The sequence below is a fragment of the Peromyscus maniculatus genome, chromosome 2 (genome assembly GCF_049852395.1).
Source record: "Peromyscus maniculatus bairdii isolate BWxNUB_F1_BW_parent chromosome 2, HU_Pman_BW_mat_3.1, whole genome shotgun sequence".
Classification (NCBI taxonomy): domain Eukaryota; kingdom Metazoa; phylum Chordata; class Mammalia; order Rodentia; family Cricetidae; genus Peromyscus; species Peromyscus maniculatus.
The window spans coordinates 155,658,338-155,681,601 of NC_134853.1; the positions used below are offsets into that span (position 1 = coordinate 155,658,338).

Genomic DNA, 23,264 nt, shown 5'->3' on the forward strand with positions numbered 1-23,264 from the left:
TGAATACCATGTTTATATTTAGGGGCCTATCCTTAAGTCTCCATAGGCAGATGTTTCAAAATAGTCTGTGTCTGGAACATTCCCAGGTAAGAGCTCTTCACCCTGCCCTGCTTTCACCTATCACGCATCACCCACTGGTGTGTGGTGCTCTGGTTGTGCCTCACCTGTCTCCTAGGTAATGCCCAAGCTTTACTGGGAGAGGCTCTTTGCCACTCACTGTCTCTCAGTGCTTAGAATGCTGCCCAGCATACATATTGCTGGTAACCTGATAGAATAAAACACCAATTAGAGGGAAATATAATGATAGGGATTTGCAATATGCATGTAACAACCTAATTTTGGACAGAGGAGTCCAGAAGTTGGAGTAAAACTTGGAGGAAGAGTATTGACGTGTGTGTGTGTGTGTGTGTGTGTGTGTGTGTGTGTGTGTGTGTGTGTACACATATATGTATATTCATGTGTGTGAATGCAGACATCAGCTTACTTGGCCCATGAGTTTCTGGGTATTCTACTGTCTCCACCTTCAATCTCCCCGTAGAAGTACTTGGAGTATAGATGTGCTACACATTCAACTTGTATGTAAGTTCTAGAGATTTAAACTCAGGTCCTCATGTTGTGTGGCAAGCACGCTTACACACTGAGCCATCTCCCCAGCTCCCTGACCTGCATCTTAAAAAACGAGGAAGTAAGCCGGGCGGTGGTGGCGCACGCCTTTAATCCCAGCACTCGGGAGGCAGAGCCAGGTGGATCTCTGTGAGTTCGAGGCCAGCCTGGGCTACCAAGAGAGTTCCAGGAAAGGCGCAAAGCTACACAGAGAAACCCTGTCTCAAAAAAAAAAAAACAAAAAACAAAAAAAAAACGAGGAAGTAAGAAGGGTTGGGGGCTAAGACAGTGTGTGCAGGGCAGCTGGCAGGAGGAACACTGGGGTAGAGGAGGGTTATAAAAAAAGTCAGTGGTGTTAGAATATAAAGTAGGGGGCTGGGAGAGTCAAGATATGAGTCTGGAGAGGCACAGACTGATGACGAGGCCACTTCAAAGAACTTGGGTTTTCTCTTAAAGGCAAAGAGGAGCCATTGAAGAGATTTGTAGTAGAAAGTCACATGGTCAAGGATGTACTTTAAACATGTTATTTCTGTAATGCTTTTCTTTTCTTTTTTGGTTTTTCGAGACAGGGTTTCTTGTGTAACCTTGGCTGTCCTGGAACTCACTCTGTAGACCAGGCTGGCCTTGACCTCACAGAGATCACCTGCCTCTGCTTCCCAAGCGCTGGGATTAAAGATATATGCCACCATGCCCGGCATCAGTAGTGTTTCTACAGAATTTAAGGAAGATAACTTTAAAGGCAGACGCTTTCATCAAAGAAGATTCAAACAAACCAGTGAGGGTCTTCACCAGAGGTGAAGAGGAGAGTCCAAGTGATTTAGGAACTGAAGGGCATGAAGGAAGAGAAAAACATCACCCCAGGTCCCTAGCGTGGTAAGCAGATCACTGACAGGAAGGTCCAGATGACACTGAAGAGACAGGTAGTGAGGGCACAGTTCAGGTTTGGGTTTGTGGATTCTATAGTGATGATAAAATTGTAGCATCTCCAGAAAATAAGAAGGATAGAGAAACCTTTGTTTAAAAAGAGGAGAGAGAAACAGTAGCTGTCTTTGTTAAACAATCATAGCTGATTCTCTTTTTACCCACCACTAGTTTTTTTTCCTGATATCTGAAATGGACACATAAAAGCAGAAACAAACATATTTGGAGTCCAGGCTCCACTGTGCACTGAAGGGCTTATAAGGCACCATGGTCCTCACAATAATTAAAAAGCTGAATGACAGAAAAGCCTTGATTAGAGCAGAGATCACTGTTTCCCTAAGCTGGGTGCCAGGCAGACACAGAAAATTACCAGGATCTGAGGCCCAGTACAAAAGCCTCCCTTCAAACAAGCCTGTGTCAGGAAAACCTGATCCCTGCTGATGAACTGACCAAGGCTGAGAACCCAGGGCACAGGGCACAGTCACAGGGCACTCTTCTTACTTGCCAGAGTTCTCCCTCCTGGAGCTCCACCAGCACCCTAGGGTGACTTATACCCACCTGTAACTCCAGTCCTAGAGGTATGACACCCTCTCCTGGTCTCCACAGACATCAGATACAAACAAGGTGCAAAGACATAGACACTGACAAAAATACTCCTACACAGAGTAAATCTTTTTTAAAAAAAGGTTACAAAGTCATTTCCAAGAGACTGTAGACTTTGTTTCCACTTCTAGCCATTCTGCACCTCATGGGCATCATGATGGCTGGCATTTGTTAATTCATACAATTGTTTCAGTTTCTTCAGAGAAGTGGGCCAGTAGTAAGCACTTAGCCCTACCATTTGAGTTCAGGCTATCGTAACACTTATGTTCTAAAAAGGGGCATGGCTGTCTGTGGTGGTGCATGCCTGCAACCCCAGCAGGTAGGGATTACCCAAGTCTACATATCAACTGCCAGGCCAGCTGGGCCACACAAAAGCTCCAGAAGAGAAAAGTCCTGTGCGTTTCTAAATGCACGAACAGTCCCCAGGGCTGAGTGACCTGTGACAGCAGGCGGCAGCGTGAACAGCATGAGAATGTGTACCTATCTCATGGTACTTATAGCAAAAGAAAAAAGTTGGAGAAATTTAAATAATCATTGCCTATGGGATCTTATGGCAAACTATTTAGAAATAATAATGTAATAAGTTGATTATGAATAAACAGTTGGGAAGAATCTCTTTTAAAAAGAGTAACAAAGATTTTTATTTGTATTTATGTTATTTATATGGGTGTTTTGCCTGCATGTATGTAAGTGCACCACATGCCTGCAGTGCCCACGGAGGTCAGAAGAGTGTTGACTCTTATGGAACTGGAGTTATAGATCACTGTGAGCCACCTTGTGGGTGATGGGAATTGAACCTGGGTCCTTTAGAAGAGCAGCCAGTACATTACACAGTGAGTACACAGATACTAGCAATGTCATAAATTTGAACAATAAACAGAGAATGAAGGTAGTTATGGCCAAGAACAGTCAAGGGCAGGCAAGGGCTATTCAATCAATGTATAAGCGGACAATATTAAAAGTTAAAAAAAATACTAAAACTAACAGGGATGCTAATTTCAGAATAGACCTTTGGCAAAATAGCACACTGAGGTGATATAAAGTCATCTTTTCTACCACTACAGACACACAGAAATGCTAGATAAAACCCACAAAAATGCTTTTAAAATACATAGTCAAGTTTAAAAAAAAAATTCCCCAGGCACCTGAAAATGAAAGAGACATCAAAATCAAAGCTAGAATAGTAAGTGAGAGTTGAGACCAGCGGCCCTGTGGGGGATTCAAGCTCATATGCAGGCCCTGGACTTGAAGGACGCTGCAGTAATGCAGGCAAGAGATGTGACTTCCAGCAGGCAGAAGACAGGGAGAAGAACTGAGAGAGACCCTGTGTGAAGCCCGGGGCCTAGGCTCAACCCCCATGCTACAGTCATGCTGAGCACCAGCAAGTAGACAGCAGCGGCTAGTCATCTAGACCTGACGCAGAGAACCACACACAGACCCATGCCACACAGGCACAGCAAGCATTCTGTGTCTTACAGGAATCCCAATCTGAGAAATTACCACAAAAACTTGTCTCTGGTATGCATCAGAAGATACTGAGAAACTTTTATAATCCAAAGCAAATAGACTCACACAGAGAAACAGAAAAACCCAGGAAGGATGCTTGCCACCACAGACCATGTGAAGAAGGCAACTGGATGCAGGGTAACAGAAGAAAGTTTCAGAGGGGACCTTTGAAGTGGGGGTAAGAAAAGACTTCTTAAGTAGTGCCCTGAAAGAAACAGGAGGCTCATATTTTGAGTGTATAGATATCAACAGAGCTCTCTACAAAGATTTACAAACGGGAAATAACATCTGCAAAGTTGAAAGGCATCAAGGAATTTATAACTAGAAAATAAAACAAATTCCTATAATCTTAGAGAAAAAAGTTGAACTCCGCAGAGGCGGGCAAGCAAAGGGGCTCACAGACAGTGATGATGCTGTTATAAAATAATGACTCATTTTGTTGATTAACTCATTTTATTTTCATAACACTAAGGAGGCAGTCCCTGACACCGTCCCTTCTTTGAAGCATATGCTAATACTATCTATCCTCTTTAGTGATGAGAACACTAAGGTCCAGAGAAGTTGCTCAATTTCTTCACAGTCAAATAGAAACTGTAGCAGAACCTGGGTTTAGGCTATCACTGGGGGTATGTAATCCATACAGCTGTTTGGGGAAGGCGGTCTGGTCAAGAGTTCAGGAGACAGGCAGCACACATATGCCTTGCAGACTGGGAAACATTCTCCTGTGCACACACACGGGCCCATTAGGAAACAGCACTCACTGAGCACTGTCTGTGGTAGCAGAGAGACAAGAGGCATTTGAAATGTCCAAGTCTGAGAGAATAGGTGAGCAGACATGGAAGGTGTACACCATGGAAGACAGGCCACCAGACAGGAAAACATCCTGTCGTCGAGACATAGACATGGGCAGAACTTCAATACCCAACAGTGATTAAAAATACAAACCAAACCAGCAGGACGAGACAGCAGGCAATACCATGAGCACAGGTTACAAACATATCCAAGAGTATTATATATCGGTCAAGACCACACACACACACACACACACACACACACACACACACACACACACACACAGGAACAAAGGGAGCTAGTCACAGAAATCCATTCACTGCTCGACAGATTAGACAGCTGAAGAGAAAGGTACTCACTTGAAGAGAAGTCTGAGACAACTGCTCACTACAGACAGTAGAATTAAAAAGACAGAGAACAGAAAAGGAAGGCTGAGACTATAGAAGACTGAATACCAAGCCTGACAGGCATCTGGTGGGCATTCTAGATAGAGACATGCTGGGAACATGTAAGAAAATACACCATTTCTGAGAATTTTCTAAAATTAAAGACGGAGCTGAGAAGATGGCCCAGTGCATCACAGTGAATGCTGTACCAGCACAGGGATCTGAGTCTGAATCCCCAGCACTCATGTAAAAGCTGGCCATGGTCATGTGTGCCTAAGATGCCAGCGCTGAGAGGTGGGGAGTAGGCAGAGACAGGCAAATTCTGTTACTCTAGCCCAAACGGCAAGCTCCAGATTCAATGAGAGAGGCCCTGTCTCAAGGGAATAAGTCATCCAGTGACAGAGCGGGACGCCCACAACACTCCTTGGCTTCTGCCACACTTCTAAGAACATACAGGGACATGAGCAACCTCCCCAAATAAACAAACAAATAAATGAAATTACAGATAGACATATATCTTTAGAATTATTAACAGAAAAAGAATTTAAGCAAAGGGCATCCTGGGAACAGCAGACACGTTACCGACTTCCCAATCATGGTAATGGTGTCAAAAGAAGTGGAGAAGCGGTGTTCTCACCTCCAGGGACTGGCCTATAAACCAAGCATGCACAAGACGATCAAGTGCCACCTGAGATGAGCCTCCGAGTGTGAGACTAGGAGACCGTCAGTGACAGCCACTGTGAGGGAAAATGAGCTAGAGAGAAGAGACAGGGTACGAGAAACAGCAGCAGCAAAGACAGCACAAGGCTCCCAGCTCAGCTAGATAGGAAACGCTGGGAGTACTGAGGACTGGGACCTCTTCTGTCGGTTCATATATATAACTATCTGAGAAACCACACAATTATACTGATGGAGAGACTCCTGGCTACACAACATCATGGATGCATTTTAAAGAAACTGCCAGAGAAAGCAGACACAAAAGAGTATCTGACTAGATAGTCCTGCATACAAGACGCAAATGTAGGCAAAGCTGATAAAATCAGGTGGTGGCATCAGGAGGCTGTTGCTGGGCACAGAAAGAGACAGAATGAGGAACATGGGAGAACTCTGGCAGAATGCAGATGCTCTCCATACTTTTTTGGGCAGTGGTAATTCCTACTGTTTTCTCTTTTAGAGTGCCAGGTTTGGAAGTCAGGGCCTCACAAGGCTGGATAAACAAGTACTCTATCACTGAATTATCCCCACCCCCACCATGTGAGTTAGGTTTTACAAGCAAATCTGCCAAATTTCATCAAATACAGGCTGGGCATGGTGATGCATGCTTTTAATCCTAGCACTCAGGAGGCAGAGACAGGTGGATCTCTGTGAGTTCGAGACCAGCCTGGTCTATAAATCAAACTCCAGACCAGCCAGGGCCATACAGTGAGACCCTGTTTGTCTCAACCCTGTCCCACTGCCCCACCCCCACCCCAAAGTGTCAAACACAGAATACTTAAGATCACTAATGGTGATCAATGATGGTGTGCACCTATAATCCCAGCTACTTGGAGGGGTGAAACAGAGCTCTGAGTTCAAAGCCAGTCTGAGGGGTGTGGTTTCAGACACCAACCACTGACTCTTGGAATTAAAGATCAGCATCACGGAAGCTAAGAGAAGTGAGACCAGACTCATTTTCTGTAAGTCAGAAGATGCCCCAAATAACGTTGGCCTGTTAAGCATACATGGTGACATGTAAGAACATAAGGAAACAAAAGTCAAGGCTAGGGACAGCTCAGTGACAGGGTAGTCCCTTGCCTGGCATGCATGAGAACCTTGCTCTGATCCCTTAACAATGGACACAAAGAAAGAAGGAATTTACAAAACAGAGGTATAAGAAAGAATAAGGAAAATAGCAGTGAGCGGAGGAAAAGGAGAGCAAGAGAAGTGTACCAAACAGAAACAAAAAAGATGGAAGCAATAAATTGTTAAGTATTAGCAATCACAATAAGTAAACAGATGACAATTTTCTTATGAAGAAGTAGGGCTCCTCTGCTTGAATTTTTAAAAACTATATTGTTGTGTGCATGCATGTATGTGTCTCTGTGTTTGCACTATTAAAATAGTGTTGTGTGTGTGTATGCTTAAAATAGTGCTGTGTATAGTAAACATTAATGAATTAGCTATTTTTACTTTCAAGAGAGGCTGTGAAACTAACCTTCTGGCTTAAGCATCTGTCTTTAAAGAAACTAACTATACAGCCTTTGCAGACCACTTTGGGAAAGTGGGCTACAGAAAGCCCAGAGCTCGCTAAGCTACACTTGAGAAACAAATTATGCAAACTATACAACCTTTGCAGAACACTTTCTGCTACAGAATTCTATTACTAAGTAAATGCATGTGACAGCCATACAGATGTGACTTGGGGGAGGGAGCAACAGAAAGTCCAGAGGCTAAGCAACACTGGCCACAGCTGCCAACATGCTTTTCTGTTTCAGCCTAACTCCCTTTGCAGGAAGTCCCACGGAGAGGGAACAGAACACTCACCACAGTGTGGTTTGGGAGGTAAAGAAACTTACAACAGATCACCGAGTGTTGAAATCTCTAAGTCTTGAAGATTGACACAGGAGCAATATAAAGCATGTTACAAAGCACTTGCAGAAATTGCTAGGCTGGGGAAATTGTCAAAGGTCCCGTGGGGAAAACGTTTAAGCAACAAGAAAGAACTCCAGAAAGAAGGATGCTTCTCAAAGGAGCACTATTAAAGCCTCAAGAAAAGGCTATACTGACTCAGAATAAAGACACCAGACAGAAGAAACTTAATTGGCTGAACCAAGTGCTGTATAATGACCCAAAACACAAATGGGAATTCAACACAAAGTAGAAAACTAGGCCAGCTTTCTAAAAGAGGCACAAAGAATATTTATTTAAATTTCTATCCTGACTCCTTCCAAAGAAGATTTGGAAGTCTCAGGTTCCTTAGGTTCCAAGGAACACAAACCAGAGAAGGCAAGTGGGAACAAAGTCCAAGGAACACAAACCAGAGAAGGCAAGTGGGAACAAAGTCAGGGTCTGGAGGGAAGGTGACAGCTCTTTAAAGAACGCAGAAGGAGGAAGGAACACTGAGGACTCCAATGTCCACACTCACTGTGGAACTGAAACAGTTCTGCTTCGACAGCCGCAGGCAAGCTCCCTGACAAGGCACTAGTGAAGGCCTTTGCTGCCTCTACCAGAGAGCAGAGCACCAGATCTCCTGCACTTACTTTCCCATGAGTCTCAGGGCAGCAGCCCACACACCACCATCTACTTGGCACACCGCTAGGTGCTGAGTGGGAGCCAAGCGGAACATAAACCAAGTCCCTTGTCCACAGGGAGCACGTGGTCCACCCAGCCCCGGAAAAACTGAAAAGAGAACTCTCAAATGGGCTCAGTCTCTAAGAGACCAGAGAGGGGAAGGGAAGGAGAGAATGGACGGGCATGGCCCCTGCTGAGCAGGAAGGAAAGGGAAAAGGTTGGAGCTGTGATTACCACTTCAGTATAACCTCAATAGGTGAGGGCAAAGGTCAGGCATGCTAGCCAGAGGAGACACTTGGGCCCACTTCTTGAAGGGATCCTATGGCACTGCACCAGTGACAGAGGTCTCCAGTACACCATGTGACAACAGCGCATTGGGTGTGGCCAGCTACAGAGCAGAGGAAAGGGCGCCTGTGTTTAGAGGACAGAGCCCCCAGAATAGGAAGAGTGAAACCAAGTCAGAGCATTAGGAGTGAGGGGTGGGATGAGTGGATGCAGGAGAGAGACCAGTAGCGAGGGTGGATGACCTGATCCCAGCTGCATCGTCTACCAGCAGCCAGCTACAGGTGCCCAAAGGTTGGATTTCTACTGCAGGAGAGAAAGCAATTCTAATTCTTGGTCAAGGACTGTTAGCATGGGTCCCCTACTATTTCTACCTCTTGCGTTATCGTCTCTGGTGATAGTTCCCGTCTCCTCTGCAATCTTGCCTTCTGTCTCACGGCCTGGGTCTGTGGTAGCCAGAGAGCTGAGGGACCTTGGAGAGCCCTTTCCGTTGCTTGCACGGTGCAGGAGTTCATTACTTTCTCTGTCACGTACTCCTGTCACAGGACCAGCTGACCTTAGTCCTATCTCCTCCTTTTCAAGGGAGGAAACTGGGGTCCTGAGAGGCTGGGCTGCTCTCTGATCCTAGTCTGCCTTAACCCTGTGGCTCTTCAGTATCTCACAAACAACCAGGGCCAGGTGAAACAACTGGGCTCGCTCAACATAATTAGAGCAAAGATCACACACTCAGAGACAAGAAATGGGGGATTGCTCCACACGAAAAGATGATTTAAAATGTACGGTATCTGAGGAATCAGCCGAGTTAAAAGAGAAGCCCTGGCAATTATTTCTGAGAATGCGAGGAGGATTGGAGGGGTTAGCAAAGGGTAACTGTAGCTTTCAGCAGGCCTGGATTTCTCAAGTTCAAAAGCAGCTGTCATTTGGTATTTTCTCAAACACTGAGTGCCTGATAGGCAGAGCTGCAGTGTAAGGAATGCAGATTCCCCTGGGCTACTCTCTCACGTGTCTCTCACGTGGAATTGTTTCTAATGTTACCATCATCATCAGTCTGCCCCAACCCCCATGCTAGCCTTCTTTGGTTTCAACCATTGATCCTTTGTAAAGGTCACTGGGAATTCCGAGCAGCTACAATAGTTCCAGAGAATTCCAGCATGGAAGGGTCTAAGGGCTGACCCAGGCATAGCACACACCTTCAGATATTTGGGAGGCTATGTCTGAGTAAGGAGAAACATAGATACACAGCTTGCTTATGTACTGGGATTTACAGCTCACAATCCCATCTACCCTTGTGTGCAGATGCAAACTAAGGCACCGAGATATTAAATTCCCTGTGTAAGGATCAAAGAGCTAAAAAATTAGGGCTAAGTTCTGACTTAAGTCCAGGCCTCAACACGCAAGCCATGCTTATGTGCTCTACCATGCAGGGACACACTGGTTAGCCATCCACCCCTCTGCCGGCAATTCTCCTCCCAGGAACTGAGCTGTCAACTACTGGTTACTTAACAGAAGCACCTCTAGTCTCCTCCAGGAGACTGACTGGTCAGGGAACCCATCGTATCTACCGCCCAGCAGCTCAGGAAGACCGCATCTTTCTCTTCCCATTCATTCTCCATTTATTTCTTTGTTGAGGTTTTAAGGGATCAAACTAAAGGCATTCTGGGTGCTAACTAAGCAAATGCTGTACCACTGAGCAACAGTCCCAGGACTTGGTTTCTTAAAACAGGTTCTTGTTATACAACCCAGTGCCACTATATCTGGTGGCCAATTTATCTAAATTGCCAAGTCATGCCTCCTGTCAGGATTAACAACAACAGCCTAGTCTTCCTTTTTCAGATTCTACCAGTTTATATGAGGCTGTCACTTTTTTCAAAGAATCACTAATAGCCACCATAATGATGTACCATCCTACGACTCTAAGCACTTCTTAAGCTCTTTAACACTAACAACCCAGTAAGGTATTAAACTCCATTCACAAGAAGGCCTTGACAGTGAAGATGTTAAGTAACAGCCCAAGGGCACAGGCACTCAGTACAGGCAGTGAATGTCTCATCCCATCTGTCTGACTTGGAACTCAAGTCCTCTCATCCACCAGAACAACTTCCCAGGCTTTAATGTGCCCAAGAATCACACTGGGATCTTATCAATGGAAATTCTGCCCCAGAAGTTCTAGTGTGAAGCCTGAGATTCTGCATTTCTAATAGCTCTGGGTGATACAGATGCTGCGGAGGAACCAGGTACCGTCTGTCACGGCCTAACTTCAAGTCACATCCGTTCATGTCTAATTATTTTCAACTATGTTAAAGCAACATTTCATGTCTATGAAGTTACAAGTCATCCATACATCCCTCCCTTTTGCACTGGCTCTAGTCAAAACAAGAAGAGCCATAACACTCTAGTATCTCTGGGAATAATCTAGAGAATATCGAGAATTCTATAGCCAGACCAGTCTTAGGCAAACAGCTCCATAGCCTCTTGGCACCAACTCAAGTGCCTCTGGCCCGCATTCCAACAACCTGGTCTTCCAAGACACTCGCACTTCCCCGGCTGCTGCCAATCTAACTAGACCCAACAAGGTTCACTTTCAGGGCAAATTGCTCCTTACCTAAGGTGAAGAAGCAGTCGCCGGGACCTGGTTAGGCCTCTGAAGAGTCACTGATGGCACACTCAAGCCATAAATATATGCAGAACTGAGTACAGTGAACAGATCTTGGCTTATGCCACTATACATGACCAACTGCCGCATTTCTTTTCTAAACACAATACATCTGTCTTCCTCCACACAACTCGACCTCTCAGCAGCCTACTAGACAGAGCCTGGAAGCTGCCCTTAATAGCATTCAAGACCACTATTCTCTTTTGTGGTGTCAAAAATTAAAACTTAATATCGTATGCTGCTTTGGAATTTGGCACTATTGGGAAGGCTTCAAAGGACCTAACCCCAGTCCCTCTCCCCACTCAGCTCCAGGTTACTCAGCAGAACAATTTTCCTATCATAGACCACGTGCAGCTCCTAGTTATCCCTCAGTAGTGGTTTCAGCTTCCCCAAAAGTAGCTGAAGAAGCCAGTCACGTCTTCTGAGCTCTACAAAGGCTGCCTCCCATATGCACTTGGTGTTCACTGGGCTCCTGCACACTGCACATTGTTCTCGCCCTCTAACTGTCAGGCTTTCTGTGTAGGGCTAACCCCAGACTCCTAAGACAGGAACCCCTTCTCATCAAGGGGGTGAGCAGGAGGCAATTAAAACATCATTTTTGGCCAGCCCACTAGACCTGCCCTTTTCCATATCCTTTACTCTCAAATGCCAATGCCACAAGCACAGGACAAACGTCTGGTGCATGCTAAGCACTTTCCAACCCCTGTTTAATTCCCCTAACATCCCCATCAGATGGAAAGCTCACTATCTCCATTTTACAGTGGAGGAAATTGGTATCCAGCAAGAGAACTTGCCCCAGACTGCACAGGAGTCATTAATGTTAGACACAGCTCAAATGCAGATCTTTGGCTCCTTGCCCTTAAAAAAATTATTTATTGGAGAGTGGAAATATGTTACAGCATGCATATGGAAGTCAGAGGATAACTCTGGAGTCAGTTCTTTCCTTTTAGCTTTATGTGATATCCTAGTTAACTGTCACAGCCTAGAGGAACCTGGGAAAAGGGGTCTCAGAAAATTGCCCTGATCTGGCCAATGAGCATTTCTGTGGGGAACTGTCTTAATTGCTGGTTGATGTAGGAAGAGTCTGGCCCACTGTGGGTGACAACCTTCCCCAGGCAGCTGGCCCTGGGCTATATACAAGGAGGCTAGCTAAGCCTGAACCTGTGTGCAAGCCAGCAAGCAGTGCTCGTCCATGGTTTCTGCTGTCAAGTTTCTGCACTTGAAAACTCAAGTTTTTGAGTTCCTCCACTGTTTTCTCTCAATGATAGACTGTACGCTGAAGTGAACCCTCTCCTCCTTAGCTGCTTTTGGTCAGTGTGTTTTAGGACAGCCACAGAAAGTGAGCTAGATAGAACATATGGTGTATGAGATGGAGCTCAAGTCATCAGACTCACACACTCAGTGCCTTTCTCCACTAAGTTTTCCTCTCAGTTCCTGGCTCCCTGCTCTCATTTACAGCCTCAGTTTCTCTGGTTGCCAGGGCTCCCCAAGCCTCTCCCAGGAGAGATGAAGTGCTAGCTGGCCTGATGGCAGTGCCCATTTGAGGAGCCTTACTGCACTTTGCTAGAGACTGAGTGACGCTATGCGTCTAGGAAAGTGCTCCTGGCACAGGCCAGCTAACTGGCTGCCAAGAAACTTCCCCAGATGGCTTGAACTTAATTTACCAAAAGGTCTGACTTGGCTTTCAGCCTTGCAGATACATTAACCCTAACCTTGCACTCTCACAGTTGGCTGGACTTGAGAAACATAAATAACTCAATATAAATCAGAGCATCAATTCATAATGTGAGCTATGCCTATTCTTTGTAGTTATTTGGGAAAAGATAGCCAGAGCAGAAAACACCAGAAAGTCCTTTACAGATTACAGGTGAGAACCAAAGGAGGCTGGCTATATGGAACTGACATTTAGAGAAAGCCCTGTAAATCACCTTGGTCATTAAATAAATGCCTGGCTCCAAATTCAGCAGGCAAGTTTTAGGATCAAGGTGCAATGCCAAATGACAGTGTCTTGTTCTTTCCGCCACTGAGGTCCCATACTCTTCTGCACCCTGGTCTCTCCTGTGATAGGTACACACAGAACGCTGTTGAGCATTGGCCATGAGTTGAGGTTTTGATGGCTCCATCAGAATGCAAGGACCCTCACTGACTTTGGCCAAAGCCTTTCTTTTGCTCCGAGCATCTATCTGTTGCAGATCAGATCTCTCCCTCTTCCAAGCTGCCTAAGCCCAAGGAAGCTCCCAACTCACTTCAAACTTGCCTTCAGCCTGTTCCCTTTCATGTTGCCAACCACACATTGGCTGCAACAGACTCGCCCCTCATCCCACTCCTCCCTGGCTTTCTCCACATGCCTCATTCACAAACTACTTGGCCTACCTTCCTGTCATTCATCACCAGATTAAAATTTGGAAATTAATTCATCAACATATACCACCATGAAATGATCCTTTATAAGAAGGTGATGAAAGCGGGTGTGCCTGCAACCTCAGCACACAGAAGGCAGAGGATGGTGAGTCAGATGTCAGCATGGGCTACCCAGCAGGATCCCGTCAAAAACTAAGAAATAAAATTCAGAAAACTGTGCAATTAGATTATGCTTAGAGACCACGTAACTCAACCATATCCATTCATGGATGAAGGGACTGACAGAAATTAAGTGGCCTGCCCAAGTCACTCATGTATCTAAGTAATGCTAGGGCCAGAATCAGGATCCCGGTTTCTGGATCTTATGTTTGTATTTGGGCCAAAACTAAAACACCCAACAGAGGCCCTCAGCAGGGAGGGCTCTGTGTCACAGAACTGGACATGGCACACAGCACGGTTTTTACCCCTTCTTTGACTACGATTAAAATACCAACCACTGGGGCTGGAAAGATGGCTCAGTAGTTAAGAGCACTCGATACTCTTCCACAGGACATAAGTTCTATTCCTAGTACCCACATGGCAACTCACAACCATCTGTAACTCCAGTTCCAGGAAACCTGATGCCCTCTCTGGCCTCTGTGGGCACCAGGCATGCAAATGGTGCATAGACATACATGCAGGCAAAACATCCACACACATTAAAAAAAACAATTAAGAACATGAATACATTTTGGAGGCAATTAAATCAGGAATCTTTTTCAGTGATAATATTTAATTGGGAAGGAGTTTTATGACACAGGACTCACTGATAAACTTCCTTGGAAAACTCCATGGCCTGGGTAAGTCTCTTTAATTACTGAACTTAGCATCTTAACAGTGCTATCAACACTAAACACCCAGTAAGCATTAAAGAGAGTGTGTGTCTCATGTAGTCCAGGCTGTCTTCAAACTTGCTATACAGCTAAGGCTAACCATGAACTTGTGTCCCTTGTTCTTCTACCTCTCAGAGCTGGGATTTTAGGCAATGAACCACCCCAGCTTAGATGCTCACATTATTAAAAAAAAAAAAAATGCCAGCATGTTAATGCAAAAGAGGAAACAATGAGCTGGGCACTCATGAGGCCGAGGAAGTACATGCTGGCAAGTCATGTGGAACCTACCTGCTCATCTAGACCTAGAAAAATACCCTTTGACAAGATAGGAATATTTGGGGGTGGAGAACAATGTATTTTCTTGTGCCGCTGCTTGACTGTTTTACCAAAATGAATTCACATATCAATTATATAATTACGGAAAATAAGTAATCCCTGATAGAAAGAAAGCATTTCTCTAGATCCATTTTAGAATTCCGTCAATGCAGAGAAAGGAAGTGAAATGTTCACCTGCACTGTATTCAAAACAATAGTATTAATGGTAAAAAAAAAAACAACAAAAATACAAAAAACTCTGAATACTTAAAATACAAGAGATTTAGAAAAAAGAGATTTAGCTGGGCAATGGTGGTGCACGCCTTTAATCCCAGCACTCGGGAGGCAGAGGCAGGCGGATCTCTGTGAGTTCGAGGCCAGCCTGGGCTACAGAGTGAGTTCTAGGAAAGGCTCCAAAGCTACACAGAGAAAGCCTGTCTCAAAAAACAAACAAACAAACAAAAAACAAGAGAGATTTTTAAGTAAACATGGTATAGTGCCATATTGGGGAATATTATGCAGCCATTCAAACAGGCTGTTGGCTAGGGTATAGCTCATCAGGAGTATGCTTGCTTGACTAGCGTGTTAAGGGCCTGGGTTCAACACTCAGCATTGGACAAAGTTCTCTATGAAACCAAAGGACAAGTAACCATTGACAACAGAGAACCTGAATATCATGTCATCTTAGCTTTTCAGAGCCAGACATGGCTGGCACACACCTATGATCTGTGCACCTGTGAGGTGGGGACAGGAGGATCAGGAGTTCAAGGAAGCCTAGGCTATATAAGATCTCACAAACAAAACAACCAACTCTTCCGTATCAAAGGGCATCATTGCGAAAGTAAACAGGCAACTCAAAAAACATTACTTAGAAATCATCAATAGGAAAAGGACAGCATAGCAGAATTAGCTTTCACAACAACAAAAGGACCAATAAGCCAACCAAAAGTGAGCAAAGGATTGGACAGGCCAGACAGCCAATAAGCGCAGGAAAGGATGCATGCCAGGCTGTAAGGAAACAGACAAGGAGAGAATCACAGTGCTGCTAAGCATGTGGCGGCGCTGGAAGCCTACAGAAGTGCGGGTGGGCATGTGGATGGTGCAGCAGCCCTGGGGAGCCATGTGGAAGTTCCTCAAAAAGCTAACCACACTCACCAGATGTAATGGTGCACACCTATAATCCACCACTCGGGAGGCTCGGGCACATAGTGAGACTTTGTCTCAAGAAAACAAACACCAAATGACCCAGCAATTCCATTGCTAGTATACATGCGAGAGAGCTGAAAACACATCCACACAGAAACTTGTGCAGTGGTATGAACTGGAACATTAAACTCAGCAGACAGTGCCAACAATCAAACACACACACATCAGTACAACACACACCTACAACATAGAATAACATTCAGCCATAAAAAGAAGTGCATGCTTACCACACGCTACATACTGCATGAGAATGTCCACAGAAGGCAAACTCACAGAGCCTGCCAAAGGGTGAGTGGTTACTACAGACTGCAGGGAGGAAGTGAAGAGTGTCTGTAATAGGATTGTTTTGAAGTGATCTAAAAGAGGTCCTGAAATTAGCAAGTAATGGTTACAGACATTTAACCATACAATTTAAACTGAATTATATCTAAATAAATTAGATCTAATAAGTTAATATTAATAAATTACATTTAAATAAATTTTCGGAAAAAAATTAGACACTTCAAGATTTTTTTTAATAGCGTAAGGGAAATGGTTTTTTTTTTTTTTGGTCTTTTAATTTTTTAAGACAGGGTCTCATCGTGTAGCCATAGTTAGCCTGGACCTTGTTATGTAGACCAGGCTGCCTCAAATTCACAGAGATCTGTCTGCCCCTGCCTTCTGAGTGCTGGAATTAAAAGCCATGTGCCACCACACCCAGTATGTGCACATGGGTGTGCACACAAACACAGGGTTTCATGTGGCCTGGGCTACCTTCCAACTCCAGATCCTCCTGTTTGCACTTTGAAAGTGTTAGCATTACAAGCATGCACCCCCATGCCCAGTTTGGAAAAATGTTCTCTATCTACTAAATGGAAAGCAACCAGTATCTGATGGAATCTAAGTGCAGGTGTACTTTAAAAGCATGTGTGTGTATATATGCTAGGCAAGTTCTCTACCACTGAGCCTTACCTCCAGCTCAAATATGTGCTATATAGTCAGGAAATTTAAAAAATAGAAGCCCAGGGCCTAGGGTGTGGTTCAGTTGGTACAGCGTGTGCCTAGCATGCTCGAAGCCCTACATTCTAGCCCCAGCACCATATAAACAGGTATGGTGGTATATACCTATAAACATGAAGTCACAACTCAAGAAGCAGAAGCAGGAGGATCAGAAGTTCAAAGTTGTCCTTGGACACACAGTTTGAGGTTAGCCTGGGATACATGAGAATCTGTCTTTTAAAAAATTAAAAACTTGGGCTGGAGAGATGGCTCAGAGGTTAAGAGCACTGACTGCTCTTCCAGAGGTCCTGAGTTCAATTCCCAGCAACCACATGGTGGCTCACAACCATCTGTAACGAGATCTGATGCCCTCTTCTGGCCTGCAGTCATATATGCTGTATATATAATAAATAAATAAATCTTTTTAAAAAAATTAAAAACTTTAGAAACCCAGGTAAGCCTGTGTAGATGGCTTCAAAGTCAGGGTCTTCTCCAACACAGTCCACTCACTAAGCATTTACACTACTACTACATACCAATTGCAGTAAACAAGCCATTGTGCCAGAGTGGAGTTTCCTTAAGTGTAGGGTGGGGCTTAGGCCCACACAGTGTAGGGAAAGGGAAGTCCCAAATTCCTTACATTACCCACAGATGCCCAACCGCATCGTTTTCTGGGGGGAGGAGTTTTCTCTCCCCAGGTGTGGCTTACTACTCAGTGTGGTGTGAATTCCAACTGAAAAACAGACTATGTTACAAATTGTGGAGTCTAGGTGGCTGTTTCCTCACCTCCCAAACAGGGCTACTGAAAGGCTGGGTGAGCACAGCTAACACACTGACTGCCAATCTATCAAACAGCTGCTAGTCACCACCATCAGCATCACCTCCTCAGATCCTCAAGGAAACAGAGACGGAGAAAAGGGGGCTGGAGAGATGGCTCAGTGCTTAAGAGCACTTCTACCCTTCCAGAAGACGGCAGCTCACAACCTCCTGTAACTCCAGGTCCAGGGGATCTGATGCCTCTGGCCTCCCCTGGCACCTGCACAAATATACACTAACCCACACATATGCACACAATTAAAAATAAATCTTTAAAACTATTTAAAATTTTAAAAAGAAAATTAAGGATCACTGGGAAGGCTGGTTTCCACAACTCCAAGCTGGGAGCAGACATCTGATTCCTCCCTCGCCTCTAACAACCACCCTAGGCAACTAATTGCTTTTCTCAGATTCTCTCAATTTCTAATGAAACTCTTCTTGAGGCGTTCTAAAAGACAACGACGCAAAAACATTAAAATAGCATAGCAAACTGCTCCTCGCCTCTTATCGTCTGACTAATTCATAGAAACAAGCGATTCTGCAGGCCTATTACAACAGAAGGAGGCTCTGCAGGACTTAGGTGCCTTTCTGGGCACGCTGCTCTGATCCAGTTCATCCAAGATTACTCTTCACAGACTCCACTGCAAAATCCCCTGAGCAGCACAGCCGCCTAATGAGCGACTGGGGATTGTGACTGCATTATACTTAATGCCAACTTTTCCATCTTGCAGTCAAGAGTCTCAACAAGCAATCACTGCTTTAATGCTTTCAAATCCAGCCTCTTAGGTGTACAAAAGACCCTCGGCTTTGTCACTGATAGGCCTTTTGCTCTGACCTGAAAACCTGGATGACTTACAAGTTCTCATAACTTGATTATCTGAATACATCTTTCTTCGGCAGGGAATACATCTGGACTACACATTTAACACAGGGCCAAGCTCTAAACTCCAAATCCCCATCTAATGTACAAATGAAAGCACTCTGGCAGGGAACCAGTACCCCACTAAGCACTGTGATTCCAGAGGCTGTGCATTCAACAGTAAAGGTCTGGAGTGTGCTCTCTAGACATAGTGGCCCAGGGGTGAACACCAGCTTGGCCCCTTAATGAGCTAAGGCTTGAAGCAGGCTGATTATTCATGGGAACTCAGTTTCCTCAGTAAAAATGGGGATGACATCAGGGCTTGCCTCATGAGGTGTTGCAAGCTGATACATATTAGCAGCTCCAGTAGCCTCACAGACACTCATCAGAGTGAGTTGGTATTGCCCAGCACAGGACACTGCTTCAAGGAGAGAATACAAAAGTCCCCCTGCTGAAATGTTTGTTTTTATTACTGTGCATCATCATTTTTAAGTTATATTTTTATCTTTGATATAGGTGTCAGATATTATATAATGGCTCTTGAGAGCAAAGACTTGGTACAATCCTGCTGCTCATCTAACACAGCTGATTTGGGATGAAAGACAGCTAGGAAAGGATGACGCAGGATAACGTGAGGCCTCTCATAGACACACCAGGCTATGATCTGAGAAATTTCATACAAAATCCAGCATATAATGGGAAGGAGGAAGTTCTCAGGTGACCCTGGCCCAGTTCTCACATTTCACAGCTGAGGGTTTCATCTTGCAGTTCCTTAATGATAGAAGTCTAGAAAGACCCTTCCTGTTTCCTATCTTACATGTGCAGCTGCATCTCACAGTAATTGGTCCAGGACATCCTGTGGATACCTACCATTCCTCACTGATGGTCAACTGGAGCTGGGGATTAAACCCAGAGTATTAATACTGAGTATAAATATTCACCCCAGCCCTAAGTCTATATTGAATTCACAGTAATAAATAGCTGCTCCTTGGTACCCATCTGTATTGATTCTAGTCCCCTACAGTTATCAAAGCCTTTGGATGCCCAAAGCCTACAGAACATTGTGCAGAACTCCAAATAATCCATGCACATTCTTCTGTAAGTTTTCATCTCTTAAAGATGCAAATGCTATGTAAATAGCTGTCTTCTTCCCCAAATATTGTCAATGCAAGGTTGACTGAATCCATGGATGAAAAACCCATTGGCAAACAGGGCCAACTGTATATTCTAAATGGTAAAGCAATGAGGAAAACAATCTGGAAAGATGAAGACAGTTGTGAGGTTGCCATAGGGACCTATCTATAGTAGGTAACATGTATCAAGCATTTCTCGTGCCCTAAGCATGGTGGCAAGTATCGTATACAAGTGGCCTTACACAATCTCTTCAAAACCAGTGAGTCAGTTACTAATATTAACCTCTTTCCACTGAGGAAGTGGAGGCCTGGCAAGATGAAGGGATTTGCCCAAATAACCAAGTCAGTGAATGCCAGTCAGTAAATGACTCACACTGTCTGATGCCAGAGATGAAACTGTTTCGAGAAAATTATAAGGTCCTAGCCTGAGGACCTCAAATTCTATGAACCTTGGCATCTTAGTCTTCTCACATCTGGACAGCTTGCCACTGCTCAAAGGTATAGTACACACACAATAAACAAGGAAGTTTTAAATAACGGCAGGAAGCAGTGTGAAACTCCTGTGTGCAGCACTTATCTGGCATGCCCGAGGCCCCGGATTCCATCCCAGCACCAGTGAGGCTGAGAATAGAGTAAAACCTACCTATTCTCTGCTGTGTGAAGCCCTGGCACAGTGTGGACCTTAAGTGCTTTCACAGGCTCACAAGCTGAAGACTTATATTTCAGAACAGAGCTCCTGGGAGGTGGTGAAAATGTAAAAGGTGGGGTATATGGGAAGTCTGGGCCCTGGGGAATATCTAGAGGGACAGACAACTCTTCCTCCACGTGCTCTTAGCCTCACCACGGGCCCCAAAGCACAAGGCAACCAGCCAGGGACCAAACCAGGAGCCCCAAACCTCCAGACAATGAGCCCAAACTCTTCTCTTTATGACTTGCTATCTCTCGGGTATTCCATACAGCCCATGCTCAGTTTCCCAGAAGTGGCTGTGAATGGGGTCTGCCTGTGCACCCAGCAGAGCTCTGCCCAGCCCAGGCCAGTGCCCTTCTTGATGCCTGGCACTACATCGACAAGACACTTTGCTTTCAGGAAACTCATGGCCCAGCTGGGAAGAAGAGTCCTCTCTACCTACATCCGCCTTCTCTTCCACCTTTGTAAAGAAGAACGGAAGCACAGAGCGACTCCAGACGCCTGTCTTTCTGCACCATGTCCTACTGCAATGCTCAGATCATTCAGCCCTCAGTGCCCTCTGTGTGAGCTCCAGAGCCACGTCATTCTCCTCTCCTGTGCTGGTAACTTCTTCCTTTGTCTTTGAAGAATTGGGAATTGCTTTTATCTCGAGCTTTCCCCCAGTCCACCACAAGGGAGTATAACAAGAGGGTTATCTTAAGGAACTAACAAAAAAAAAAAAAAAAATGCAAAAGTGTAGCTTCTCCACCGCCTTTAACTCTGGCAAAGAGCCTGTGGGATTCCATCGTTATTTGCTCAAAAATGTTCAAAGAGAAACACAGAAAATTTCATCCTCATCATGCTGCAGCCCAGGAAAGAAACCCAGAACTCTAGGGGCCAATTACTCCACCGTCTGGACTTTGACCTTCAGAAGTCTCCCTCTGGTTCTAACCTGCCTGGAACTGAGGGCAACTGACAGCAGAGGGCCAGCTGAATGAGCAGCTTGTGTCCAGGGTGGTCACACTTAATGACTGCCAGGCCCTCAGAGAAACACTCCAAAGTTGCAGGGCCATGCCAAACCTACGGGCTAATCGAGCAAATTTCACTGTCACTTACTTTAAAGTCACTACCTTCGTGATTTCGTGACATCAGGCTAGGAGCCAGGCACTCAGAACAGGGGCAGCCCTGTGAAAATCAATCACTACCAAGGGCTCTAATGAAACCAGAGGGAGGAGCCAGAGCAGGCAGAGCGCACAGAGGCGGTGAAGCATGATAAGAGCTGCTGACTGCAGACAGCAGTGAGAAGCATTCTGGACCAGGCTCTTGCCAAAGCTGAGAATACAGCCAGGCTGAGGACAGCGCTCCTGTCTCCCTCCCTTCAGCCTTTCCCAGGACAACTGAAGCTGAACATTTGAAGAGGGAGGCCTTACACAGAACTAAGCCTAGTTTAGCTTTGCAGTTCTCGTACAGAGCCTTCAACATGTGCTTTCCCAAGCCTAAGAAGGAGCTCTGTGCCTTATCCTCAAATGAATACACTGGGAATTTTTCTTTAGTTTTTAGAACTGGGCACTGGGAGAAGTTGGAAGACTCTAGATCAGTGGTAGGGCACTCCCTAGCATGTCCAAAAGGCCCTAGTACCACCACAATAGTAATAATTTTAAAAACAAGACTAATAATTGCAACCTTAAATTGTAAAAGTAGACACATACAAACACCAAATGGACTCAGTAGGTGGGATTTATTTATATACACATATATGTAACAATAACATTTCAGAGGTCATGAAGTTGAGAAGTAGTCGGGTGACATGGGAAGAATAGGAAAGGGGAGATTGTGGTCAGGAAATGATGTAAACATTGGATTTGTGTATGAAATTCTCAAAAACAAAATGCTCAAATAATCAGTACCAAAGAGCTAAAAGCTGAAGTCATTTTGTACAGTGGACAAGGGACTACTGTACGGCATTTTCTTTGAAATGAGGATTGGCTCACAGGCTGCACACTTTTCCTGGAGCAAACTTGAATGACCCTACTCATCTTGAGTAAAACCTGTATTCACTGGCTTCCACTTTTGGTTAGAAAATGTGAAAATCTAAATAAAATAGGTGAAAGCTCCATATTCAGGGGAATATACCAAAGGAGGTAGGGGTAGGGCTAATAGTATCCAATGCCTAGTGGCTGTGAGGGACACACAGTTACATAGTTATGTAAAAAACCTAGTTCAGTGCATGGCACTTTGCGTGTGTTCAACAACAGTAGTTTCTATTCTGCTATGGTATTTCTGGGCACCAGTGGCTGCAGACAGAGGTGACCTGGGTGTGGAAGCAGCAGGGACCTCCCCGGCCTCTCACTGTTACCTTCTCTCATTTCCCCTTTTCTAGTGTGTTCATCTATTTAGTGCGTGGATACTGACTGCCTCCTAAATACAGGACAGAGTGCTAAGTACTGAACAGGAAATGGTGGAAACAGACAATAGAAGGGCCTTTGAGGGGGCAACGTCATGGGATGAAATACCCTTAAAGGGTAGCTATGAAGCATCTGATTACATGCTACAAGGCTGTTGCAACATCCAGCACATAGGTCATAGTAGCTTTAACCAGAGAGGGAGAAAGGGGAGCAGAGACCAACAGAAAAGTGGCTTCTACCACCATCTCCTGCTGACCCAAAGAGGCAACCCAACTAGACTTTACCATTCTGCAAGGTGATACAATGTAATACACAATCAACCACCATGTCCTACACACTAAAACAAAACAACAACAACAACAAAAAAAATACACCAGGTCAATCTAAACAATACAAAATTAGCAGCAGTGATGAAGCTGTGTGATAGGGTGCATGGTGAGCATGTGCAAGGTTCTGATTTTAATCCTTGGCACTGAAAAGAAAGACATCAAATATTTAAAAAAGAAGAAACAATTTGGGTTTTGTGGCCCATTCCAGTCAGCCTAGTACTTGGGAATGAAAAGGCAAGAGAATCAGGAATTTCAAGGTCATCCTTGTTGACACAGAGAACTCAAGGCCAACCTGCACTACTTGAAC

The 23,264-nt window shown here is 44.8% G+C and overlaps 1 protein-coding gene across 8 annotated transcripts in view; it reads right to left on the reverse strand.

Annotated features, from left to right (window-relative positions):
• The window catches only part of Zbtb40 (zinc finger and BTB domain containing 40), a 73,783-nt gene that overhangs the window by 45,829 nt on the left and 4,690 nt on the right, over positions 1-23,264 (reverse strand). The window contains exon 1 of one of the 8 annotated variants that reach the window (XM_076565435.1): positions 20,687-20,709. The exons of 6 other annotated variants lie outside the window; for them this stretch is intronic. The gene's annotated coding sequence lies outside the window, so the exon portion shown is untranslated. Of the gene's footprint in view, positions 1-8,737; positions 8,826-20,686; positions 20,710-23,264 lie in introns of those variants that run through there. One more of the 8 variants, XM_076565434.1, reaches the window with a different exon arrangement.